Source organism: Zingiber officinale, chromosome 6A, assembly GCF_018446385.1.
Source record: "Zingiber officinale cultivar Zhangliang chromosome 6A, Zo_v1.1, whole genome shotgun sequence".
Lineage (NCBI taxonomy): Eukaryota > Viridiplantae > Streptophyta > Magnoliopsida > Zingiberales > Zingiberaceae > Zingiber > Zingiber officinale.
In genome coordinates this window covers 50,562,416-50,577,628 of record NC_055997.1, presented here as the reverse complement: position 1 = coordinate 50,577,628, position 15,213 = coordinate 50,562,416, and positions in this window count along the sequence as shown.

Genomic DNA, 15,213 nt, shown 5'->3' with positions numbered 1-15,213 from the left:
TTAAAAGGTTTAAAATCATTTTAAAATTGATTTGAAAAACCTTGATGAAGCTTTCCTAGTGATAGCATTCATCATTGAACATTGTGATACAAAGTTAAGTTAAACTTGAACTATTTCAAAGTTTTAGAACTTTGTATCAAGATTGAAAAATGGAAGTTATTTTCATAGAAAACTATTTTTCCATGATAGTATATGTCATGAGGAATGTATCCTCAAAATTTCACAATTTTTCGAATTTTCTGGAATTTTCTAGGAGTTTCTGAATTTCGGGAAGGAAATTTCAGAAATCTGCCTATCAGAATCTGGATCGGTCTGGGGACCGATCCAGGTAAGTCCTGATCGGTCTGCGGACCGATCCAGTGAAGCATGGATCGGTCTGCAGACCGATCCAGTAAGAACCAGGGAGCTTGGTGCGATCTGGTGAAGGCCTGATCGGTCTGGGGACCGATCCATGGGGTTTCTGATCGGTCTGGGGACCGATCAGAGCGTGTCAGTTTCTGATTTTCAGCTGTTGTCTGAAATTTCAGTTATGGAAATGGTGTTTTTGTGGATTTCTAAAGGTTTGGAACTCACAAAGACATTGTTGGTGCAATGGTCAAGGGGGAGTTGACCTTTAGGGGGAGTTTTACCTAATTGTCAAGGGGAGTTGACTTTTAGGGGGAGTTTTTACTCCTTAAGATTTTTGAGGATTAGTGATATGGGATTATCACTAAGTTGATTGTTGAGTTTAGTATCAAGGGGGAAATTAAGAGTTTCAATGAAAGGTATGGGACTTTCATTAGGAAGAAACTCTTGACCTTGATACCCTCTTTTTCTTTTTGATGTGTGTCAAAAAGGGGGAGAATTATTGGAGAACCCAAGTTAGGTTATCGGGTTAACCTAAGGGGAGAATGTCTAGAGAATGTTTAAGGAAAGAACATTGGATATTGGAAGATGATTGGAAAACCTAAGTTAGGTTATCGGGTTAACCTAACTTGATTATGGGTTTTGTCAAACATCAAAAAGGGGGAGATTGTTGGTGCAACCTTAGGTCAAGGTTGACCTGGTTGACCTGACTCGAGTTGACCTGACTCGAGTTGTATTTTGATGTTTGACTTAGGAAGATTGTCGGTGCAACCTTAGGTCAAGGTTGACCTAGTTGAGTTGCATGTTGATGGTTGACACTCGTGGAAGAGTTGTATTCTTGATATGGGACAAGAATAGATGTTTGGGAGATTGTTGGTGCAACCTTAGGTCAAGGTTGACCTGGTTGACCTGATTCGGGAAAAAGTCCAAGTATGGAGACTTGGCACTGGAAAAGTTCAAACAGGAGCTTGGCACGCGAAAAGTCCAAGTATGGAGACTTGGCACTGGAAAAGTCCAAGTATGGAGACTTGGCACGGAAAATTCCTAACTGGATGTTAGGCAGTGTGGAAAGTCCTGGTGAGTGAAGCCAGGCAGTGGGAAAGTCCTAACTGGGATGTTAGGCAGTTGAAAAGTCCTGGTGAGTGAAGCCAGGTAGTCGGGAAATCCTGGTGAGTGAATCCAGGTGAAAATTCTAGTGAGTGAAGCTAGGTGATATGAAAGTCACAGTGAGTGAAGCCAGGTAGTTGGAAAATTCTGGTGAGTGAAGCCAGGTGAAAATCCTAGTGAGTGAAGCTAGGTGATGAAAACCCCTAGCGAGTGAAGCCAGGTATGAGGAAATCCAAGTAGGTTAAGGGTGATAGGACATCTGGTGATGGGAAGTCCAAGTAGGTCATGGAGTATCGGATACTTGGCATGAGGAGAAAAGTCTAAGTGGGTAAAGATTGACCGGACACTTAGCGGGGAGTCCTAGCAGGTCATGGGAGTGACCGGATGCTAGGCGCAATGTACCAACAGTCAAGATTGACCGGATGTTGGTTTGGACTTGGTTTGGGCGAAAACCATGAGATGGATCGATCCGGTGATCGATCCAGTGATACCGAGAATATTCTGATCGGTCCGGTGACCGATCAGTAATAGTAGCATACTGCAGAACTCAGGTTGTTCGCTTTCGATCGAGTCGACCGGTTTAAAGATCGGTTCATGGAATGAGCAATGTACCGGATCCCATCAGTATTGGGCGCGGTTGGTTGGGACTCGGGAGCTTTTAAGAGCAAGGAACGCCTACCCCTCTCTAAACGCACCCAACCTGTACCGGCCAATGAGAGACTCCCCACGCTCTTATTGATGGTGCGATCCTCTCTCTCTTCTTCCTTCTCTTCGCTGCGCTTCTCCACTGCTTGTACCTGCTGAGCTTCTGCTTCTTGCTCCTCTGGGTCACCTGCTGTTGTAGGCGCTTGGAAGCGGCTGCTTCTTCCAGTCGAAGAGAAGGCAAGAAAGTTTACATTTGTATTGTACTTTATTTCTTGTTTTCCTTGTACTCTTTTCTTGCTGTTGCAAGAAGTTTCTGTGGCGAGGTTTCTCCACCCAGAAGGAGTGTTTTTATTAGCCGGTTTTCCGGGGACTCATCCACCGACGGATTGATTGGGTTCGTCCACCTTACGGACACGCCGAGGAGTAGGAGCATCATCTCCGAACCTCGTACATCGCTGTGTTAAGGTTTGATATTCTTCCTTTCGTTTCTATTTTATATTTCCGCTGCGCTAACGAATTGTAGGAAGAAACGAGTGATTTGGGGCGGCTATTCACACCCCCCTCTCTAGCCGAGTACGTAGGACCCTTACAGTTAGGACTTTCTCAATCAGGTCAACCAAGTCAACCTAGATTAGTAATTAATCTGAGTTAAATATCTGATACAAACTTAAATCAGTGTCAACAACAAAACAACATCCAGGTCAGACTGTATCAACAGAAGCTTCTAGTTCCTCTACATGCTCTCGTAGGATTTTATTATCCCACTCCAAGTCTACCACTAGGTGGCTTAAATTTAGCCCAACCACATAAAGCTAAAAAGAACAGCAATGAAAGATTCTATTTAATGAAAGAAATCAAAATTAAGCACTTACCGCAGTTGCATTCTGAGCATATTCGTCTGCCTGCTCAAAAGTTGAGGACTCCTTTGGCTGCTTTCTTGTAGTTGTCCTAGCTTCAGCCAAAGAGCACCACCCCGTAAGAGGGTTGAGTGGTAATCATCCCCTATTGGGATGGTAAACCATAAGTGAGGTGAAATTGACAATTCAAGTCGAGGGGAGAGTTTGGTCTGGAAGAAGGGGGGCCCGAAACCCTGCCTATTGGTGGTACCAAATGGACGGATGATGAAGGTTTCTATATCATCTCAGCTGGCCTGGATTCTTACGCGAATGCATAAGGCGTAGAAGTGGTATCATGTGGCCTTGAAATAATGGACTTAGGCGGAGGATGCTCCGCTATGATTGGATCTTTTCCTCGAGTAGAAGGAACCTGGGTTGTATCAACAATAGCCCGCTCATCCACTGGTCGTTCAAACAAAATAAGAGTGCCCGATCGACGCTTTTTTATGTCTAAAGGCGAGTGGTGTATCTGAGTTTGTAGACTCAGAGGAAGCCGTTGTTAATAGGGGGAGGTCAGAAGACGAAGATACCTGCTCAGCCTCACGCTTCTTCAAAAGTGCTTGACCTAGCTGGTTTCTTCCCTTATCCGGGCACTCTTGAAAAGAAAAGTTTTGGAAATAATTTCTACTATAAAAATAAGGTTAAATGCCATAAGGTAAAGGAGTTTTCATTCATAAAAATGAAGGAAGAGGAGAAATATTTCTTACCAAAGGAGGAGTTCAACCTAATTTTGACAGAACTCAGCCCAAAGATGTATAATAGTCCATCCTGAAGCAACTAGAAAATGTCAAACTTCATACCACTCAGTTTCTCTATGGCTTTGCACAAAGATAAGTCTGTGCTGAGATTGCCTAAGGTTGGGACAAGAGGAAGACGTTGTTGCCAGATATAGACCAAGATAGGGGAGTGGGGAGTCAGATAAAAAAATATTTATACCTCTACTCGCTTCAAGGAGGGATTTTATTGAATAAGGCAATCTTTGGGTGAGTATGAAAGTGAAATACACCCTCCGTTATTTGTTGAGGGTAGAAAACGTAGTGAAACAAGTGAGGGAACAAAGAGACTCCAAACAAACGAAAAATGATAACAATCCCACACAAGAGGTGGATGAAATTGGGGACTAGCTGATAGAGGGGAATGTGGAAATATTAGCACACCTCAGTAAAGAAAGGGGGAATCAGAAAATATAGTCCTATCAAGATTTGTTCTTTAAAGATAGACACATAACCTTTGTGAGGGAAATGGGGGTATTATTGCTCGGTTGCTATGATTATGTGCATGTGAGTAGGAATCCCATAGGTGAAATGTAGGTCATCGATGTCCACCTCATTGATGTTTGAGGTGAGGAGTGTATACCATGTGCTAGGAGCATCCATGGTAAAAAGCAAGGAATGAGATCAAAGAAGAGTAAGCAAAGGGGAAACGAGTTCACTACAATTCGTAAAAGCAAGGGGTTCATTCAAGCTAAGGACGAAGGCATTAGGGTTTTTAAGGAAACCCTTCAAATTCCCCTTTAAAGCAGGATCATTGGATCATGGTAATAAAAAGGTGGGCTAATGCCCAAGACACTGATTAGATGAGAAGCTGAAGTGATAGGCGTATGAAAAATTATACACTGATTATTGTGCCAGAAGAATGAGGTGTGTATATATGTGTCACCAATAGGAGACACTTTTATAATAGATGTGACAAGTAAATCATTATTCCTAAGTGCCAACGTAAGCATCAAGGTGAACCTTGTTTTTTGTGTAAGTCATTTAAAATCTCGATCGATCGACTCTCGGTCGAGTCTTTTAGGCTTTTCCTTTCCTGTATCTTGAGAGCAGTCTTGGACACCTATTCGATTGATGTGAGAATCGATCGAACCTTTTCAATGTGTGGTAATGATCTACAGTTCAACTGGCTTTTATTTTGAACGGACTTAACTTTGAGTGGTTCGTTAGGGCGTTACCCTTACATAAGCAATCTTTACATTACATCCAATTGGTTAAATACTAGTTAGACCGTTGAAGTTTTATCACTTATAGTTGAGTAATAGGACTTCTAAGTCACTCAATACATAAAATTGGAGTGGGATAACCATTCACTTAGGCGCACGGAGTCATCACAAATACTTGAGAGAAATAGAGACATTCAGACAATCAAGTATAGATCAATAGTCATTGAAACTTAATAAAATCACAGTTACAGGAGAAGAAAGTCTTAATTACAAAGTTTCATTTGCCCAGAAAAGGGCGTAAATACGAAATGAACTATAGTAGGTTGGGAATAGGTAGGGAGAACGCTCCTTGATTAACCTTTGGTAGTCGAAGAAACGAGCTAGAGGTTCAGAAGCCAAGTAACCCCTCTCTTTAAGTTGCTTATGTTAGGATCGGTTGAGCTAGAGGGGTGAATGGCTCACTTCTTTTTCTGACCAACTTTGTTTTGCACAGCGGAAATCTGAAGGCAATGCTAACACCGTTATTTACTTGGTATTCACCTCCTCAAGGAGGTGACTAATCCAAGGATCCACACCACTCACACTCTTTCACTATCAAAAACCCTCCTTCTCGGAATCACACCGAAGGTGGAGAAACCTTAACAGAAATACACCTCTTCCTTTTCTTCAAAATAAATATCACAAACGCTACAAAGAAGAAGTAGAGAAGGATTACAAGCTTTAATCAGCTTCTTCTTTGCAGGTGAGATTTCAGTACGTAGTGGAGAGGAGCTTGAACCCTTTCTTTTGAATCTTGATCACTTGAGAGCTTTCAAAAGGCTTGGAGAGCAATGGAACAGTATGTTTTTCGTTGTATGTGTTTTCCAACTTCTTTCCGTGTTTTATACGTTGAGAAAACTAGCCGTTTCTCACGTCGCCGTCGCCGTGGATCGATTGAGGTCATATTCCAATCGATTCACAACTATCCGTTGGAAACCATCGCGTCAAGATCGACGGTGCAGATTCTTTTATTTGACTTGGATCGATTGGGGCAGCGTTTGAATCGATTCAAGCGCTTGCTCATGAAATTAGCAGCTGCGTGAATCGATCGGCCGATCGATTCAATCCCTTGAATCGATCGGCCGATCGATTCAATCCCTTGAATCGATCGGCTGATCGATTCAGAACGATTCTGTGCTTCGCACAGAATGTTCACGGATCGATCGGCCGATCGATTCAGTACCTTGAATCGATCGGCTGATCGATCCAGACGCATTCTGTGCTGCGCAGAACTTTACCAATCAATTGCCTTACCTTCAATCGATCGGCTGATCGATTTAGAGGCAATTTGCCGCACAGCCATGTCTGAATCGATTTTCCAGTCGATCTCTGACAGTGAGCCTATCACACACATAATCTTGTGACTTGCAGGAGCTTCTCTTGCCAAGAATCCGGTCCCCAACCTTCTTGGACTTCTCTTGCCTTGCATCTGGTCTTCTGACCTGCAAGAATTCTTTTTGCCAAGAATCCAGTCCTCGACCTTCTTGGTCTTCTCTTGCATCTGGTCTTCTGACCTGCAAGAAACTCCTCCTGCAAACTCACAATGCATGTTAGTTCCACCGTATTAACCTAAACTTAAATAATTGTCAACACATTGAAACTTCCAGGGCATGATTGCACCAACAATCTCCCCCTTTTTGATGTTTGACAATCTATTTAAGTTTAGGCTAATTTCCAATACAATGATAAATAATGATTGTAGCTTGCTGAAATAATAATTGCATAATTGCAGTAAGCTTGATTTTAATTTACTAAGATAGGCATAAGCAATAAGCATGAACTTCAACATAGATCTCCCCCTTTGTCAAAAATCAAAAGCAAATAACTCCCCCTCAATAAGTGCACAGGGCAAATATGATAAATCCAATGAATGCTCCCCCTAAAACACATATATCAACAGAACAGAACAACACTGAAATGTAGAATCAAAAGGAGAGTGTAGCAAAAAAAAATATCATACATTCAAAATAAAAGAGAGTTCACAAAAAGGACTCCAGAACAACCATCCATACAACAAGATAAAAATACATCATATAGGAACATAAAACTCGATAAGCTCGTCTCCAGGAGGAGTGGGAGAAGGATCAGCAGCTGGAGCGGACGTAGTAGCCGGAGCAGGAACCGCCGCAGAGTCAGGATCAGGGGCATCCTCAGCAGGGGGAACAGGGGCGGGGGATGGACCAGACTGAGACGGGTGGACCGTCACCCACGAGCCCACTAAGTCCACTAGTGTGTCCAGAGTCCGCTGCATCGAAGTCATAGTCGCCTGCATCGAAGTCTGCTACTGGACCACGGTATCCAACGTGGTACGCAGGCTGGCTACCTCCAGGGTCAGCTCCTCAAGGCGAGTGGAAACCGTCTCCTCAAGATCCGGAGAAGCTGGCCCGTGGAACTCCTCCTCAGCCTCATCCTCCGCAGGAGCCAAGGCCTGTGCATCCCCCCTGTGGCGAGCCCGGGGTCCCTCCCCAAAAGCACGGCCATCGATCCATCGAACTCCAGCGGGACCACCAATCAGACCCGACTTCTTGAAAGAGCGGGAAGAGATCCAAGAATAAGCCACTGTCATGTGCTCCAGCCGTCCCCGGGAAACATCAACCTTCTGGGACGCCAGCCAATCTGTGATAAGATGCCCGAAAGGCATATGTATCGTCTGCTGCACGGGCTGGGTGAAATGGATGATGCAATGAAAGATATTCAGAGGGATGTTGATGTCAAGGGAATGACGAATGGCGTAGAGAGCAAACATATGAGGCGGTCGTAGAATGGCCAGGGCACGAGAGGCAATGGGGAAAAGACAGTTGATGATTACTTTAAACAAAGCGGCATTTTCAGCTGATAACTCAAGAGAAGAAAACTTAGTGATATGAGCATCTGGCCCATCCGGACGAGGACGACCAAAGAAGAACTGATGCATGGAGGCAATGCTAATATGCTCAAAAGGTGGAGGCAGCTCATCGGGAAGATTCGGATAAAAGACAAAATCATTGTTTGAGGGTAGACATTCGAGATAAGATTGAAGAATCTCACAAGAGAAGTCCAGGCTCCGTTTTGCAACACGAGTGCGATAATTTACACCATCTGAAGTGTGTAAATTATTATAGAATTCGGAGACAAGACCTATATTGATGTCCCTCTCACAAGTCAACAAAGAGTCAAGTTTATAATGCTTGAACCTATTATAGGTATCAAAACAAGAAGATCTATAATATTGCAAATTCACTGATCTAGGGGGAATAAGTTTGAAGGTGTTTTTGGTGAAAGCTTGTTGCATTGCAGCATTTGGAAACCTAGGGTCAGTGGGAGGTTGAGGACGTGAGGAAGGAACAGACGACCCTTCGCCCGATTCACGGACCTTTTGTTTCTTTCTGTGGGATAGAAAACAAATGCACGAGATGCCCAGAGTTGACAGTGAACGGGAAGGAATACAAAGTGCGTGAGTAAGGGACAGTGAATGGTTTGACAGTAATGCAAAGATTCAAGGGTAATGCAAGTAATGCAATGCATGAGGGATAATGCAATGCACAAAGACACACAAAAATACAGATTAGGTCAAAAATAGGAGCAAAAAGGAACAACAAGGAGTAGAGCAATGAGTTTTACCTAGGTTTAGGGTTTTGAGTCCGCATTTTGTGTGAGGACGCGGAGAAGAGGAAAGGAGCTGCCCAGTGTGTCGAGAGAGAACTGGAAGAGAAGTGGAATAGCGCCTCTTCGCCGGAGAAGCACGCCGGAGTGATGATCGAGACAGGCAGAACCGCCGCCTGGGAAGTCGCCTAGGGCAAAAGCCGCGTCGAGAGAGAGAAAGAGAAAAGGAAAAAGTAAGGGATCGATTCGGATCCACGGGTTTAAGACGGGTTTTAGGGCTTCGATCGATCGACCGATCGATTGAGAGTAATTGAATCGATCGGTCGATCGATTCAAAATGCTTCTGTGAAAGTCGAACAAAATACTGAATCGATCCATAGATCGATTCAGACGCCTTCTGTGGAAAACCGAAAGGGCGTCTCAATCGATCCATTGATCGATTGAGGTGCTCTGAATCGATCCATTGATCGATTCAGATGCCTTCTGTGGAAAACCGAAGAGCGTCTCAATCGATCCATTGATCGATCGAGGTGCACTGAATCGATCCATTGATCGATTCAGATGCCTTCTGTGGCCAAGTGTGAGCCTCCCAATCGATTGACCAATCGATTGGGAAGCCTGATAGTTCTGCATGTCTGAAAAACTTTCAGAACCAAGATTTGGAAAAGCACAACTAATTGTACACTACCCCAAAAATCATGAAATTTTGCATAGACACTATATATGTCCCATATTATCAAGGAAAAATAAAGTTTAATAAAATAAACTCGTCTTAGTGAAAACTTACACAAAATCACAAATTATTGAAAACTTCAAAGATATGAGGAAGTTTGTATCTATCTTTTTCATAATAATCCCCATCCAATAACACACTACAACCAATGTTTCAGAAGTGAGTTGTTACATGATCAATTGGAAATTTCCAATCATAATCCTAGGGCAACGGGCACATGAGTTGTACACTTGCTTTCCCTATGATTGGACAAATGAATGTTTCATGTGACAATCATTTTTCTTGGCCAATCTTAATGCATCATAACAAGCATTATGACCAAGATAAATGTTCCTAACCTCTCACCCCCATCTAAATCACACAAAGAAGATAACCCTATGTGTTTGTGAGAGGCAAAAATTAAGGTGAAGAACCCAAAGACTCTACCTATAAAGTGACCATGGAGGATTTGATTTAATCAATACAACGCATTCCCAATTCTCTTCTAAGAAAGCTAAATTCAACTTCGGGAAGAGGTTTGGTGAAGATATCGACTAAGTTAGATTTTGATCCAACATAATTTAAAATGATATCACCTCGAGTTACATGATCACGGATAAAATGATGTTTAACCTCTATGTGTTTCGTTCTTGAATGATGAACGGGATTTTTTGTTAAATTGATTGTACTCACATTATCACAAAGTACTTGAACATTGTTATAGGTAAGTTTATAGTCTTCTAGAGTATGAGTCATCCACAATAATTGCGATACACACTCTCCCATGGCAATATATTCCGCTTCGGTTGTGGAGAGAGCTACACAATGTTGTTTTCTACTTGACCAACTTACTAAAGAGGACCCTAGAAATTGACAACTACCACTAGTGCTTTTGCGATCCAACTTGCATCCGGCATAGTCGGAATCAGTATAGCCCACTAGGTCAAAAGTTTCGGTTCTAGGATACCAAAGACCAACATTTTGAGTCCCCTTGAGATAACGAAGAATTCGCTTAACGGCACTCAAATGTGACTCCTTGGCACAAGATTGATACCTAGCACATATACCTACGGTAACAAAGATATCCGGTCTACTAGGCGTGAGATAGAGAAGACTTCCTATAGCACTACGATACACTTTGGAGTCAACTTCTTTCCCTCAATGTCTTTATCCAACTTAGTATTTGTGGCCATGGGGGTAGATATTTCCTTTGCATTTTCCATTCCAAATTTCTTAAATAGCTCTTTGACATATTTGGATTGATGAATGTAAATGCCCTCTTTTGTTTGCTTAATTTGTAATCCTAGGAAAAATGTCAACTCACCAACCAAACTCATTTCGAATTCACTCTCCATGTGATTAATGAATTCATTTAAAAAATCTTTATTTGTGGAACCACAAATAATGTCATCTACATATACTTGGGCCACAAACAAATCATTACCATTATTTTTCAAGAATAGAGTAGGATCAATTTTTCCTCTATGAAACCCTTTTGATACTAGAAATGTTGACAATCGTTCATACCAAGCCCGAGGAGCTTGTTTTAGTCCATATAAGGCCTTTTTAAGTTTATATACATGGGTTGGACACTCCAAATTTTCAAATCCCGGTGGTTGCTCAACATATACTTCTTCTTTTATTACACCATTTAAAAATGCTGATTTTACATCCATTTGGTACAATTTGAAGCCCTTGTGGGCAGCAAAGGCCAACATCATTCTAATTGACTCCAATCTTACTACGGGTGCATAAGTTTCATCATAGTCCAACCCTTCTACTTAATTGAAACCCCTAGCGACCAATCTAGCTTTGTTTCTCACCACTATCCCTTTATCATCAAGTTTGTTCCTAAAAACCCATTTTGTATCAATAATTGATTTGTTGCCCAAACTTGACTTCTCTCAAATTGAGATAATTCATCTTGCATTGCTAAAATCCAATCCGGATCAAACAAGGCATCATCAATGGTTTTTGGTTCTATTTGAGATATTAGGGCAACTTGACTTCCTTCATTTCTAAAGTAAGATCGAGTTCTCACTCCTTGAGTAATGTCTCCTACTACTTGATTTAAGGGATGATTTACATGAGTCCTAATAGGTCTTGAGTCTTGATTTGTTATAACTTCGGGTTCAAGTGGCAAAGGTTCATTTTTCTCACCATCACTTTCTTGATTTTCTTCTCCTTGATGATTTTCCTCATTTAGTGTTAGTTTCTCTAACTCAAATTGTAATTCTTCATTGTTTGTTCTTATAGTGTTTAAAGAGGGATTTTCTTCAAATACAACATTTAGTGATTCTTCAACTAGTTTTGATCTTTTGTTGTAAATTCGGTATGCCTTGCTATGACTTGAGTATCCTACAAGAATCCCCTCATCCGCCTTAGCGGAAAACTTTCCCAAGTGATCCTTGGTGTTTAGAATATAGACCTTACACCCAAATACTCTAAAATGCTTAATTGTAGGTTGTTTGCCAAACCACAATTCATGAGGTGTTTTTCCTAGAAACCTATGTATTAAAGTTCGATTTTGGACATAACAAGCCGTATTGATTGCTTCGGCCCATAGGAAACTATGTAGTGAATATTCATTTAACATGCTCCTAGCGGCCTCTTGTAACACCCTATTTTTCCTCTCAACAACTCAATTTTGTTGAGGTGTTCTAGGGGTTGAAAACTCATGTTTGTAGCCTTTTTCCATACAAAAACTTGTGAATCTATCATTTTCAAACTCACCTCCATGATCACTTCTTATTTTGTTTATCTTATGACCCTTTTCATTTTCTACTCTATTACAAAAAGCAATCAAGGTATCTAGAGTTTGATCCTTATGTTTCAAGAAAAACACCCATGTATATCTAGTATAATCATCCACAATTACAAAGCAATATCTACTGCCGTTTAAAGAAATATATTTGCTACTATCAAATAAATCCATGTGAATGAGCTCTAAAGCATTTGAAGTACTTACAACATTTTTACCTTTATGAGTAGCTTTGGTTTGCTTACCCATTTGACATGCATCACATATTTTGTCCTTTTGAAACTTCAACTTTGGCAATCCGTGCACCAACTCCTTCCTTGAGAGATTTTTGATATTCTTCATGTTGGTGTGAGCGAGTCTCCGGTGCCAAAGCCACGTCTCCTCTTCTTTGGACATGAGACACTTAGCAAACACATTAGTAGCACCAAATAGTTCAACTTAATAAATATTTTCTTTTCTATGGCCTATGAGAACATTGGTGTTTAGTTCACTATGTTTGACTAGGCATTGAGATGAGTTGAACTCAACTCTATACCCCGAGTCACATAGTTGACTAACACTCAAGAGATTAAAAGCCATGCCTTTTACTAGTAACACATTTTTTATTACAAATTTCTCGGAAATTCTAATATCTCCAATTCCTATAACTTTTAGCTCACCACTATTACCAAAAGAAACGGTACCTTTACTTTTGTGTCTAAATGATGAAAATTTTGATGAGTCTCCTGTCATATGCTTAGAGCATCCACTATCTACGAACCATGTTGTTGGATGCTCCCCCTTTGCGCATGCCTGTTTAAACACGATGAACCAAATGTTTTGGTACCCACACTTTGGGTCCGGTAGCATCAATAACAAATTTCTTGGGTACCCAAGCTTGAACAACCTTAACCCTTGAAGCATGGTTTCTACTAATTAGGGACATGAATTTAACTTCCTTATCTTGAGATTTGAAAACCTAGTCCCGCTTTATTGTACACGCCTCTTTGAGCTCCTAGAATCATGTCTAAGTATTTTGAGCTTGAAGTAAATTTTACTAGAGCACATCTAAGATCATCAACTTGTGATTTCAATGATACATTTTCTTTTTCAAGATCATCAACATCATTTTTGTCATTTTCATGAAGCATGCAACTTTCACATGGCACAATTTCATTTTTGAGTGATTTCAATTCATTTTGCAATCTCTTGACCTTCCCTTTTGATTTAGCTAGTGCATTGGTTAAGCATGCAATGGTGGCATACATCTTATCAAGCTTGGGAGAAATTACCTCATCATCACTAGAAGATGACTCACTTGAAGACTCCACATCTTCTTCATGACTATCTTCATCTTCACTATCTTCTACATGACTTAAGGCCATGAGAGCCATGTGCTTTGAGCTCTTCCTTTCATCTTCTTCCGATGAGCTTGATGATGAGTCATCCCATGTGGCTTTCAACGCCTTCTTCTTTTTCTTGATCTTTTCCTCTTGCTTCTTCAACTTTGGACACTCCGTTTTATAGTGCCCCTTTTTCTTACATTCATAGCAAATTACATCAGTTTTATTCTTAGAATCCACAAGAGATTTACCTTTTCTTTTCTCATCATTGAAGATTTTCTTAACATCCTTCTTGTCAAACTTCCTTGAATGTCTCATCATTCTTCTAACGAAGTTTGCCATTTCACTTGATGATAGCTCTTCATCACTATCACTATCACTATCACTATCTCGCTCAGATTCTGAAGATGATTCCTTCTTCTCCTTCTTCTTTTCTTTGTGCTTCTTTTTGCTCTTTTCACCTGCAACCAATGCTATACCTTTCTCCTTATGGCTTGTGTTAGCTTGCTCATGCAATTCAAGTTCACAAAATAATTCATCCAATTTCACTATTGACAAATCCCTTGAAACCTTATAAGCATCCACCATGGATGACCATAAAGAGTTTCTTGGGAAAGATTTTAAAGCATACCTTATGAGATCTCGGTTCTCCACACTCTCTCCAACTGAATGAAGACCATTTAGGAGTTCCTTGAATCTCCCATGTAGTGAGCTTACCGTTTCTCCATCCTTCATGGTGAAGTTTTGAAGTTGATTTATCAACAAATCCCTCTTTGCAATTCTTGAATCCTTGGTGCCTTCATTTAGTTCAATAAGTTTATCCCATAAATCCTTGGCACTCTTAAAGGGTCCAACTTTGTTGAGTTGTTCCGAGCTTAATCCACATTGAAGAGTCACAATCGCCTTTGCATTTGCTTGAGCCTTCATTTTTTGTTCAACAGTCCACTTGGATGACTCAAGCATTTTTCCATTTTCAGTTGGCGCCATGAATCCCTCCGTGATTGAGAACCATATATCAATTTCGGTCATGAGATAGTGTTCCATGCGGCTCTTCCAATAAGCAAAATTGCTGCCTTCATAGAATGGTGGTCGTGAAGTACTATGTCCCTCCTTCATTGACATCTTGTAACTCTTTGACTTGTGCTTTCTTGACGATGAATCCTCAAAAGCAAACCAATGCTCTGATACCACTTGTTAGGATCGGTTGAGCTAGAGGGGGGGTGAATGGCTCACTTCTTTTTCTGACCAACTTTGTTTTGCACATCGGAAATCTGAAGGCAATGCTAACACCGTTATTTACTTGGTATCCACCTCCTCAAGGAGGTGACTAATCCAAGGATCCACACCACTCACACTCTTTCACTATCAAAAACCCTCCTTCTCGGAATCACACCGAAGGTGGAGAAACCTTAACAGAAATACACCTCTTCCTTTTCTTCAAAATAAATATCACAAACGCTACAAAGAAGAAGTAGAGAAGGATTACAAGCTTTAATCAGCTTCTTCTTTGCAGGTGAGATTTCAGTACGTAGTGGAGAGGAGCTTGAACCCTTTCTTTTGAATCTTGATCACTTGAGAGCTTTCAAAAGGCTTGGAGAGCAATGGAACAGTATGTTTTTCGTTGTATATGTTTTCCAACTTCTTTCCGTGTTTTATACGTTGAGAAAACTAGCCGTTTCTCACGCCGCCGTCGCCGTGGATCGATTGAGGTCATATTCCAATCGATTCACAACTATCCGTTGGAAACCATCGCGTCAAGATCGACGGTGCAGATTCTTTTATTTGACTTGGATCGATTGGGGCAGCGTTTGAATCGATTCAAGCGCTTGCTCATGAAATTAGCAACTGCGTGAATCGATCGGCCG